The following is a 10268-nucleotide window of genomic DNA, read 5'->3' as shown; positions in this document are numbered from 1 at the left end:
GGATTATAGGTATGAGCCACCGCGCCTGGCTGACAATGCATTTTTCAAATGAAATACTGTTAGGCATTTTAGTGGGCTGAATGATCACAACCCAAAAAACAGGTATATTTTTTGAATGTGATCTTATTTCGTGAATGTGATCTTATTTGGTAAAAGGAAGTTTGTAGATATAATTAAGGATCATCAGATGAGATTACCTGAATTTCCAGTTGTAGGCAGGGGAGCCTAAATCTAATCCTGTGTCCTTATAAGACAAAGACAGAGGAAAATTTGAGAAGGAAGAGAAAGGCATGTGAAGATGGAGACAGAGACTGAGTCACACAGCCGCAAGCCAAAGAACACCTGAAGCTCCCAGAAGTTGGGAGAGGCAGATAATTCTCCCCTGAAGACTTCAGAAGGAACATGGGCCTACTGACACCTTGATTTCAGACTTCTGGCCTCCAGAACTGTGAGAGAATAAATGCCTATGGTTTTAAGCCACCAAGTTTGTGGTCATTCGTTATAGCAGCACTAGGAAACTAATATAGGCGTTAAGTGAACAAAGACCACAGAATGCTCTTTGATAACCCTGCCAGTCATGCAGTCCCAACCAGTATGATCTCATCCCAAACAAAGGGCCGAAGATCTATTATGTATTTTGTTTTGCCAGCTTCTTCAGAGTTGGCTTTCAGGAAAGAACTACATCTTGTTTGATTGAAAATATTTTGAAACATCATTCACCATCTCTGATGGTATTTATGGCTCAACATTCTTTATAGCAAGAGGATGAATACTAAGTTAGAAGCTTATTTCAAAATTGTGGTGGGCCTGCCTACCACACACAGACAGGGAGAACTAACTTCTTCAAGAAAGAATAAACAGAGGGAGATAGCCAAGGGATCCGTTCTGAGAGATTTTATTTCCTTAAGCAAAGGTGGCCCTGGCTTGGACATTGCAGGAAGATTGAAATGCCATCCTTGTGCCAATAAGAAAAAAGAGGCAGCCTATATGTGTCGGGGTTTTGGGTTTGAGGTATGGTCCTATGATAAGACAGGTAAGATCCTATTATAAATAGCATAAAAGGAAAAAAGGGAGAAAAGGAGAAAACCACAACATCAAAACTTCACATTTACTTTAGGAAGTTGAAGTAAATCCAAAGATCAGAGAACCTGGCATAGATCTTGTTAACATTTTGCAATCAGTTTATCTCCAATAATAGTCCTAAAATGTAAGTATTTTAAAAAAATTCTTCTGAGGCAATTGCTTCCCTCCCACAAACCACTTAACAGTACAAGCTTCTTGGTTTTAACTTCAAACATAATGTGACAAAAATGTATATTTCAAGGACAAATTATGATGGAAAAATAGATCATTGTATTTACCTTCTACAGTGGAGAGGATTATTTGATCATTTCTACTGAGTCATTAAATCAGAAAGATTGCAAAACATTCTGTGAATTATACATGCAAATTCCCTTTGATAGCACCAACATTCAGTTGCCTCTAGAATCTAATAAAGAAAATGTTTTTGGTCTGCCCAGCAGCGTTTATGTAACAGGGCCAACATGAAACATAAAAGTGACATTTGGAAAGAACTTCAAATGACATGAAAGCCATTATAATATGACAGTATTATGATGATCTTATTAATTGCTGTGGACATTGTTAGGTACTTTGTTTATTAGACAATTCCAATTGTCTAATATTTAACATTTTAACATTTCCAAATCTTCCCCTAAATTTTTAAAAACTATTTTAACATGCTAATTTAATTTTTGGGTTTAAGATGGATCCAAGCTAACATTATCTCATTTTAGCAAGCTGTGTAGAAAAATAAACTTTCCCCATCACAGTGATTTATATTCCTGGGAATGGACTTAGGCTGGGCTGGCTTGGATCACATGACCATCTCTGGATCAATCACTGAGGCAGCTGGCGGGGTGGATCCTCTAACTGGGAGCCCTCCTCTGCTCCTCATGGTTCAAAGGGAAAGACCCATCTCCAAAGACAAAGGTGGCCATGCTGTTAGCAGAAAGGAGTAAGGGAAGGAGCTATTCAGAAAAACACAAGTGCGTGCACACACATACTCAGACATACACACAAATGTATTTAGACAGACTGAAAAGATACTGGAAGAAAGTATAGTGATGTTGTAATCCCGGTGCTTTGGGAGGCCAAGGCAGGCAAATCACGATGTCTGGAGATCGAGACCATCCCGGCTAACACGGTGAAACCCCGCCTCTACTAAAAAATACAAAAAATTAGCTGGGCATGGTGGCATGCGCCTGTATTACCAGCTATTCAAGAGGCTGAGGAAGGAGAATTGCTTGAACCTGGGAGGCAGATGTTGCAGTGAGCCGAGATTGTGCTGTTGCACTCCAGCCTGGGTGACAGAGTGAGACTCTGTCTAAAAATAAAATAAAATAAATAAAAAAAATTTGTGGTGTATGTGTTAGCCACAGTTCTGGATTATGGAATTACTGGGGATAATAAACACCCATTGTTTACTGTACTTGCCCAGTGTTAAGTACTTTGCCTTTTTATACACAAAAGTGCTAAGGCTTCACTAACACTAGTTTGTTATTGTAAATAAAAGGGGGATTGAAACCTTGGTGGAGGTAGAAGAGTTCCAGGCAGTAAGAGAATTGTGGGTGCTCTGTGATCCTCAGAGAAGACTACTGGCAGGTCAGAAACAGATTGCTTTAACGGGGTAAATGAATGGTCACTCAGCGATGGGGAATAGCAGCTCATGGAAAGGGCTACAAGGTGCTGCCAAACCGCTGCCCCTTTCTTGTTTCCCCTCCAGTTTATTCTAAGTAGGGGCACGTCTTTTTCTCTTTTGGTCTTGCTATTCTCAGTCCTGGATTGCACATCTATTCTGACTCATTCATCCATTCAAGCTCAGTTGAGAAGGTTTTAAACCTCTTCCTCTGACAAAGAATCCTTTATTTAGACATGCCTCCTACCCATGAGAAACAAAGCAGGATTCAGTTACCAACTATTCCAAAAGCTATTGTTTTCTAAGCATTTGTCATGTGCACAGATTATTTTATTTCATTTAATAAATTCTGGGTTGCCATTCCAAATTTCAGATGAGGAAATGAAGACATGGAAAAGTTATGTAACTTGTGGAAAATCATACGGATCGAAATGACCAAACTGGGATTTGAATGGAAGTTGGTTCTAAGCCCATGACCTCGAAAAGGGAGGGCCTAATGCTGCCACATCCTAGCTGTGTTGTCTTCAGTAAGTCATCTCCACCTGAGTCATAATTTTCTCGACTGTAAAGTCAGAATATTTATACATCCCACCGGCCTGTTGCACTGGCTCTTGGTGAGTTCTGTAAGATGACACACAGAAAGAAGCTCTGTGCATCATGGATCATGCCTGCACACATGTGATGTTTTATCCACAGACTGAGCCTCTAGGAGACTGCATACAGAGTTTGGAGGCACATCTAGTGAAACTGGAACACTAGGAAATTCAGCGGGTTGCACAATAGGAGGAAGGTATAAAATGATGATACTAATAGACTGAGTCACAGGTGTGGGTTGGTAAGATGCTAGGTAGAGTCTGGGCAAGGTCAGGTGACCAACTGACCTGACCTGGCCCAGGACTTGGGGGTTTCTTGGGATGTAGGAATTTCTGTGCTAAAACTGGGAAAGTCCTGAGCAAGCCAAGATGAATTCACTTGGGGAGATTTGAGGACTGGGCAGCTCAATAGTGACACCATCCATATTTCATAGGTGCCAACCCCTTCTTTGGCCCTTTGGGAAGAGCAGAGGAAAAGTGTGCATTTCCAACAATAATGAGAGATCAAGGAATCACACTCAGAGAGAACTGTAGTGATTCTCCCCCAAACTCATAGCACTCTGAAAGTGGACTCCTTAGAAGTTTCCCCAGGTCACAAGCCCGTGGCCATCCATTTGGGACGTAACACCCATTCTCTTCCAGGGAGGAGGGTAGAGCTCCGCTGGGAGTCAGAAGCCAAGAAAGCAGGCATTTCGAAGTTTGCATGCAGCCTTGCATTTGAACACCGTCCTTCTGCTAATTCACACTTTCCCTAAAATGCACCCTTTTCCATAGGGTTCCTCCGCCTTCCTGACTAGTGAGTTCTTGAACTCTCCCGTCTTTCTTTTGTGGTAATGTTCAGACAGGACTAAATACCCAGAGTGGACCTGGTGCAGAAAAAGCTGGGACTCCTACCCCAGCCCACAGTATTCCTATGTAGAAAATTCTGCAATCTTATTTTGACATTCCCCAGCTGTGCACGTGAGAGCCAAATTGCCTGGGTTCACATCCTTGTGTTACAATTTCTTGCCAGCTGTATCCCGGAAAGCAAGTTACTTCATCTCCCTTCCCTATTTTCCTCATTAGTAAAATCAGGGTGATAATTATGATACCTAATATAATTGGTAGTGTGAGGATTAAATAAATTAATATATACAACGTGCTTAGAACAATGTCTGGAAGCTAGTAAGTACTCATTAAATATTAATGTTTATCAGTTTTTTACCTACCTACTCATTGCATGAGGGTGGTATTCTATCACTTTAAAAAATGAGGTTTAAAGCTTCCCTTCCTTAGTTTAGTAGAAGGAGCCTAATGTTCTCTCCAGAACAATGTTTTTCTCCAACATTACACAACTCCTGTAAGTTTTGGTTTCCTGGTCTGCTAAATTGGGCTAAGAGTCCTCTGAGGAGGATTCAATGAGATAACACACAGCCATTCCCTCCTTTGGTCCCCATATTGCTTACACTCTATCTACATTAGAGCATTGAGTGTCCTATGTTATGTTTGTCACTAGAGTGTGAGCCTCTTGAGAGAGAGGGTTGTAACTTTTTTATCTTCCCATTTCCAGAGCTTTACTCTGCCTGGCAGGAAGGGAGAATCAAATCAATGCATGTCGAAGTGATGGCACCTAGTACAATACCTGGCGCATATTAGAGGATCAATGAATTATGGTTTTCTTTCTAAGGTTATAGAGCCAATCAGTAGCATAAGAGGGCTAATTTTGACCTTCTGTTCCTTAAACTGATTAGTAAAGTTACCTTACAAGGAAGATTATTGAGGAAGTGATTATAGAATGCCTTTAGTTCATGAGCAAAAATAGCACTTAAATAGAGCTTCCATTCCACAGTTGATCTACCTTTCTATTTTCCAAATTGGGCTTTCTGTAAAACATTCATTGTATTTCCTTCAAGTTTTCAGTTTCAATACATTGTAGATGAAGTGGAAACCCTCAGGACACAGTCATCAATATTTCTCAGTAAGAATTCTGGCTCCTCTGTAATTGAATTGCCCTCTCCTGCTAATTTGTGTGCATCCATACAATATCCCTTTCCTCCAATTAAAAATGTCACTCATTGACAATGCTGAAAATTCACAGCCAAGATGGAGAAGTGAAAAGGGACCAGGGGATAGAAGAAATTAAATTGGATGTTTCCTTGGAGTTAAGGTATTTTTTCTTCCTTTATGTTTTCGTAAGTAGTCACTTTTGTGGTGATAGCAGCTATACGATGGGAGCATATATGATGGGTGACATTTTATATTTGTATGTGTCACTGATGCAGTTTGAAAACAATTTTAAGATGCATGAGCTGTATTTTTTCTCATCAGAAATTTTTGGTCTAAAGCTATTCTTCTCAGATAAAACTGACTTTCTAACAGCAACTTCGTATACAGGAGAACAACGCTGGGCTTGGTACCGTGTATTCCATTAGCGTAGAATTAGAAAAAATTGAGTCTACTAGAATATGGTTCTGTTACTGCAACCTACACTGTAAGCCCTCAGATCTTCTTATACAATTTCAGAAACTCAAACACTACAGTCCAAAATAATGAGATGATGGACCACATTCAAAATTTGAGATGGATTATGTGAGGAAGTGGAAACAGTTTTCCAAAAAAATTTTAAACAGTAAAACAGAGTGTGCCTTTGATTTAAATTCTAAATGTTTCAAAATCTACGCAATTGGTTCTTTCAGCCTCCTTCATACAATACATTGTTTATTTTTCCATCTTGACTCTCTCAGTTATTCTGTTTTCCCTTTAATGAAGACAGATTTCGTAATTCTTGTTTCATTAATGTTGGCCTCTGGAGTCTGATTTAACCAGAATAACTGTGATCATATGCAGAATTTAATAGGGAAGGGAAATAGCTAATTACATTTGTTATCACAGGAAGCCAGGAAGTGCCTGGAGAGAAGATACATCCGTAAATCTCAGAGTCACACATCATAGCACAGAGTATGGAACCTGTGAGGAAGAACTAACTGTGTGGCTGATGTCAAGGTTTCATCCCAGCTGGAAAATCTTGCATAGAGAGCACCCAAACTTGTACTTGCCTTGTTCCCTTCTGGGCTCCCAAATTGTTATAGGGCTTTTGAAAAAAATTAGTGACACAAATCCTGCATCCCAAATAGGACAACTATGTAATCACAGAACCAGCTGGAACTCTTAGCAGTTCCCGAGATGTTGACCAAAAGCAGGACCAACTCCAGGCAGGCATTCTATGGGAAGTACACAATGGCATCTCACACTGCCTCTCCCTCTACTGTGCTCCTGCTCTCCCTCCACCACCCCATTACAGTTTTCTCTCATCTCCTCCATTTGCATTCAAGTGTAGATCCACATACTGGATACCAGGCAACCTTGGACATCTACACCAATGACTTAATTTCACTAAGAAAAGATGAGGTTGGAGTTTATGAGTTTGGAACAGAACATACTACTCGTAAGTGGCAGAACTCCATTTGTTGAATTTTTCTTTCTAACCAGAGTCAATGGTTTTTATTATTTTATTTTATTTTTTGAAATGGAGTCTCACTCTGTTGCCCAGGCTGGAATGCAGTGGCACGATCTCAGCTCACTGCAATCTCCGCCTCCTGGGTTCAAGCGATTCTCCTGCCTCAGCCTCTGGAGTAGCTGGGACTACAGGCACAAACCACCATGCTTGACTCATTTTTAAATTTTTAATAGAGATGGTGTTTCACCATGGTGGCCAGGCTGGTCTCGAACTCCTGACCTCATGATCCACCCACCTTGGCCTCCCAAAGTGCTAGGATTACAGGTGTGAGCCACCTTGCCCGGCCATGTCAATGGTTTTTAAAGTTATTATAATGTTCAACATTAACCAAAACATGTTTTAGTAGTCCAGAATTGATTAATAGTCATTTCACACCGAAGATGAATTGATGATAACGGGAGGAGGGGTATGACCTCAGAAGTAGCTACAATATGAGGCTACTGCTGTAGAGAAGAGGCAACAGGTCTGCCCTCTCTCTTGCAGCAGATATGACTCGCTACATCTCTGTCTGTTTCCAGCTGCTTTACACTCCTGCAAAAATAAGCCAGGGGAAGACAATGGTTGCTACAGCACCTTCAGTAGAATAAATTTTTTAGAAAGATCCAGTTGTACTTTCTTCACTGTTATGACAGCCTTGTGAAATTCACAGCTGTCATATCTTCCAGGCTATGATATTTTTCATTTATTCCGTTATTTGTGAGTTTACCAGGTGGTAGAGCCAAGAGGTGGGGTAAAATAATGGAGTGGTGAGTTCTATCCTGAGGCCAAGGTTGTTGGCAATCTCCCTGGACTTCTGTCTGTCCAACAGCTGACTAAGAGTTACTATTCCCATTTCTGGTGGTTAAAATTGTACCATAAGCTTAACTCATCAAGCTTAAGAATCAAAAGGCACTTATTGTGATGCAGTGGATGGTTATGGCTGATAAGAAACCACAAAAGACACTCAAGCACTCCATTTGCAAATTGAACTTGTCCTTCTGTAAAGCCCACTTCTGGGGTCACATGAACTGGAAGATTCAAACCTGGAGTTGCACCATGGCATCATCACATACTAGCTGGGAAGTAGCAGTTCAAGTAACTCCTTGGCACCTTTATTTCCTTATCTGTAAAATAGGGATAGTAATAGATTAAATTAGAGTATACAACACATAATGAATGCTCAACAAATGTCAACTATCAAATGTGCAAGATGGGTATAATAATACTTAATGCCATGGTTGTCAATACTTCTACCTGATGTAACAAAACACCATTAAGTCTCAGTGGCTTAACACAATGAAAGTTTATTTCTCATCTTATATTTCAATATAAATTGTGGGGAAGGGCTCAGTTCTGTATTGTGATTTGAGGGTTCAGAGACTTTCCATTGTATATCTCCACCACTTTCTACAACCATATCATTCCCTGAATTCAGCCCATAGATGGGGAAAGGTGACTGGAAAGAGACAGAATGTAAAGAAAGTTCACCAGTCTCACCACCTTAGTTCAGAGGTGACATACCACTCCTGGGTGTGTTCCATTGTTGAGACTTCATTTTATGGCCACACTTAGAAGCAAAGGGGCTGGAAAAGTTGTCCAGTTCCATGCCCAGATGTGAGAACACAGATTCTGGAAGGCTCTTGCAGCCTCAGCCACATCTCTCTTGAAGGACTGAGCTGACAAGTAGGTTAGATACCGCTTGTTAAACAGCCAGGTGGGAGCCAATCACAGCAGCAGTCTTTATAAATGTAGCTATTGTCACTATTAATCTCAAATCACTGTGTCAAGATAGTGAGATCTTTTACCACACATTTGGAAAGGAATGAAAAGTCCAGAGCTACTGTTCAAGTTTGTCTTGATTCTAAGGCCTTCATAGACCTGAAGGTTAGGCAGGCCTTCTGTTCCATTTTGCAATGGGCATCTAGATAAGTGACCCAGTAAAACAGTGCCAAAGCCACTTCAGAGTTTCTGGACTCTTCGATAAAACAAAGAAAAATATAATACTGATATGTTTGTTATAAGCTCTAAGGCAGTTCCAAATATTGTCTTTTTTTTATATTATCAAAATATGTTATTGCGGACCTCCTGCTTTCTGGCTGTGAGGTCTTGCCAAGTTATTTGAATTCTGTAAATCTTCATTTTTCCAACTGTAAAATGAGGACAACACTTGTTCTATCTCAGAGGGTAGGGCTAGATGTAAGATGTTGCCACCTTCTTCCTCCTCTTCCTCTTCCTCCTCTTCTTTCTATTCTTAACAGGATGATTACTCCTATTATCATCTATGCATCAACTCTAATACACAGATTATATATGCATTCTAATTATCTCCTTGACTTCCCCCTGGGCCAAGGGCAGCCACCTGATGTGGTTAGAAAAGCCTGAACATGGAGTCAGGGAAGGCTGGATACAACCCTGACTCTGGCACTTGCTAACTAGGTGTGAGTCCTCAGGCAACTCATTCAACTTCTTTGTGTGTTTCCTCATCTCGAAATAAGGTAAGAATTCCTAACAGTAACGGGTTTGAAGATGTATCATAAATCATTCATTGTTGTGCTTGGCATGAAATGAAAGCTAATTTCCTTGTCCCTCATGCAAATTTTCATAGGTCCTAAGAATTTAGGAAATGGTAGCACCCTGGCACCTTGGAATAATTGAGATACAATGCAGATGAATAGATTACATGTTTCGACGAGAGGTTTTTGATGCTACAGGGTTCATTGTTGTTTTGATTTCTTGGTGTAATAATGTATTTTTTGTTGCAGTTGAGTCCAAAGCTCATACCTCTTGCCACATGACAGCAAGTGGAGCGAAAAAGTATCAGGCCAAGGAAGGTGACTTTATTGCAGAGAAACAGCACAACCACACCATTCTCAACATGTTATTCACTGATTTTAAAAAATTATAGCCAACTTAGTAGGTGTGAAGTTTTATCTCGTTGTTGTTTTGATTTGTGTTTCTCTAATGACTAATGATATTGAACATTTTTTAAATGTGCTTATTGACTGCTTGTATATCTTCTTTTAAAATATCTACTCAAGTATTTTGCTCATTTTTGGATCGATACTTGTTGAGCAGAAATTGATTTAAAATAAACTTTCAATTCATGGTAACTAGCTCTAAATTAAGCTTACCATTTCCTCAAACTTATTTAATTTTGTTTACTGATTTGTCTAATTTAGAGAGAGATTTTTAAACATTTCCCACCTTAATTACAGCTTTGTAGAATTCCTGATTGCTAATAGTTTTGCTTCACATGTTTTGATTCAAGGTTTTTGATGCTTCCGGGTTCATTGCTGTTCATTGACTTCTTGGTGTAATAATGCTTCTTTCATCGTAGTTGAGTCCAAAGCCTGAACTGCTTGCCACCTGACAGTCTATAAGTCAAGAGACAAGGTGTTGGAGCAAGGAAATTGACTTTATTTTGGAGAACCAGAAAACTGAGAAGATGGTGGAATCGTGTCCTAAAGAACCATCCATCTTAACCATCTTAGGTTAACAGAAT

General features: G+C 40.0%; 1 long non-coding RNA gene across 1 annotated transcript; it reads left to right on the top strand.

Annotated features, from left to right (window-relative positions):
- Nucleotides 1-2978: 2978 nt before the first annotated feature.
- Nucleotides 2979-9780, top strand: LOC117069596. The gene is made up of 3 exons (XR_004431594.1): nt 2979-3225; nt 5369-5437; nt 9529-9780. It is a non-coding gene; the product is annotated as an uncharacterized LOC117069596 (long non-coding RNA).
- The last annotated feature ends 488 nt before the right edge of the window (nt 9781-10268 follow it).

Source organism: Trachypithecus francoisi, unplaced genomic scaffold (genome assembly GCF_009764315.1).
Source record: "Trachypithecus francoisi isolate TF-2019V2 unplaced genomic scaffold, Tfra_2.0 Lachesis_group3, whole genome shotgun sequence".
Classification (NCBI taxonomy): domain Eukaryota; kingdom Metazoa; phylum Chordata; class Mammalia; order Primates; family Cercopithecidae; genus Trachypithecus; species Trachypithecus francoisi.
This window is presented reverse-complemented; position numbering and strand designations above follow the sequence as displayed.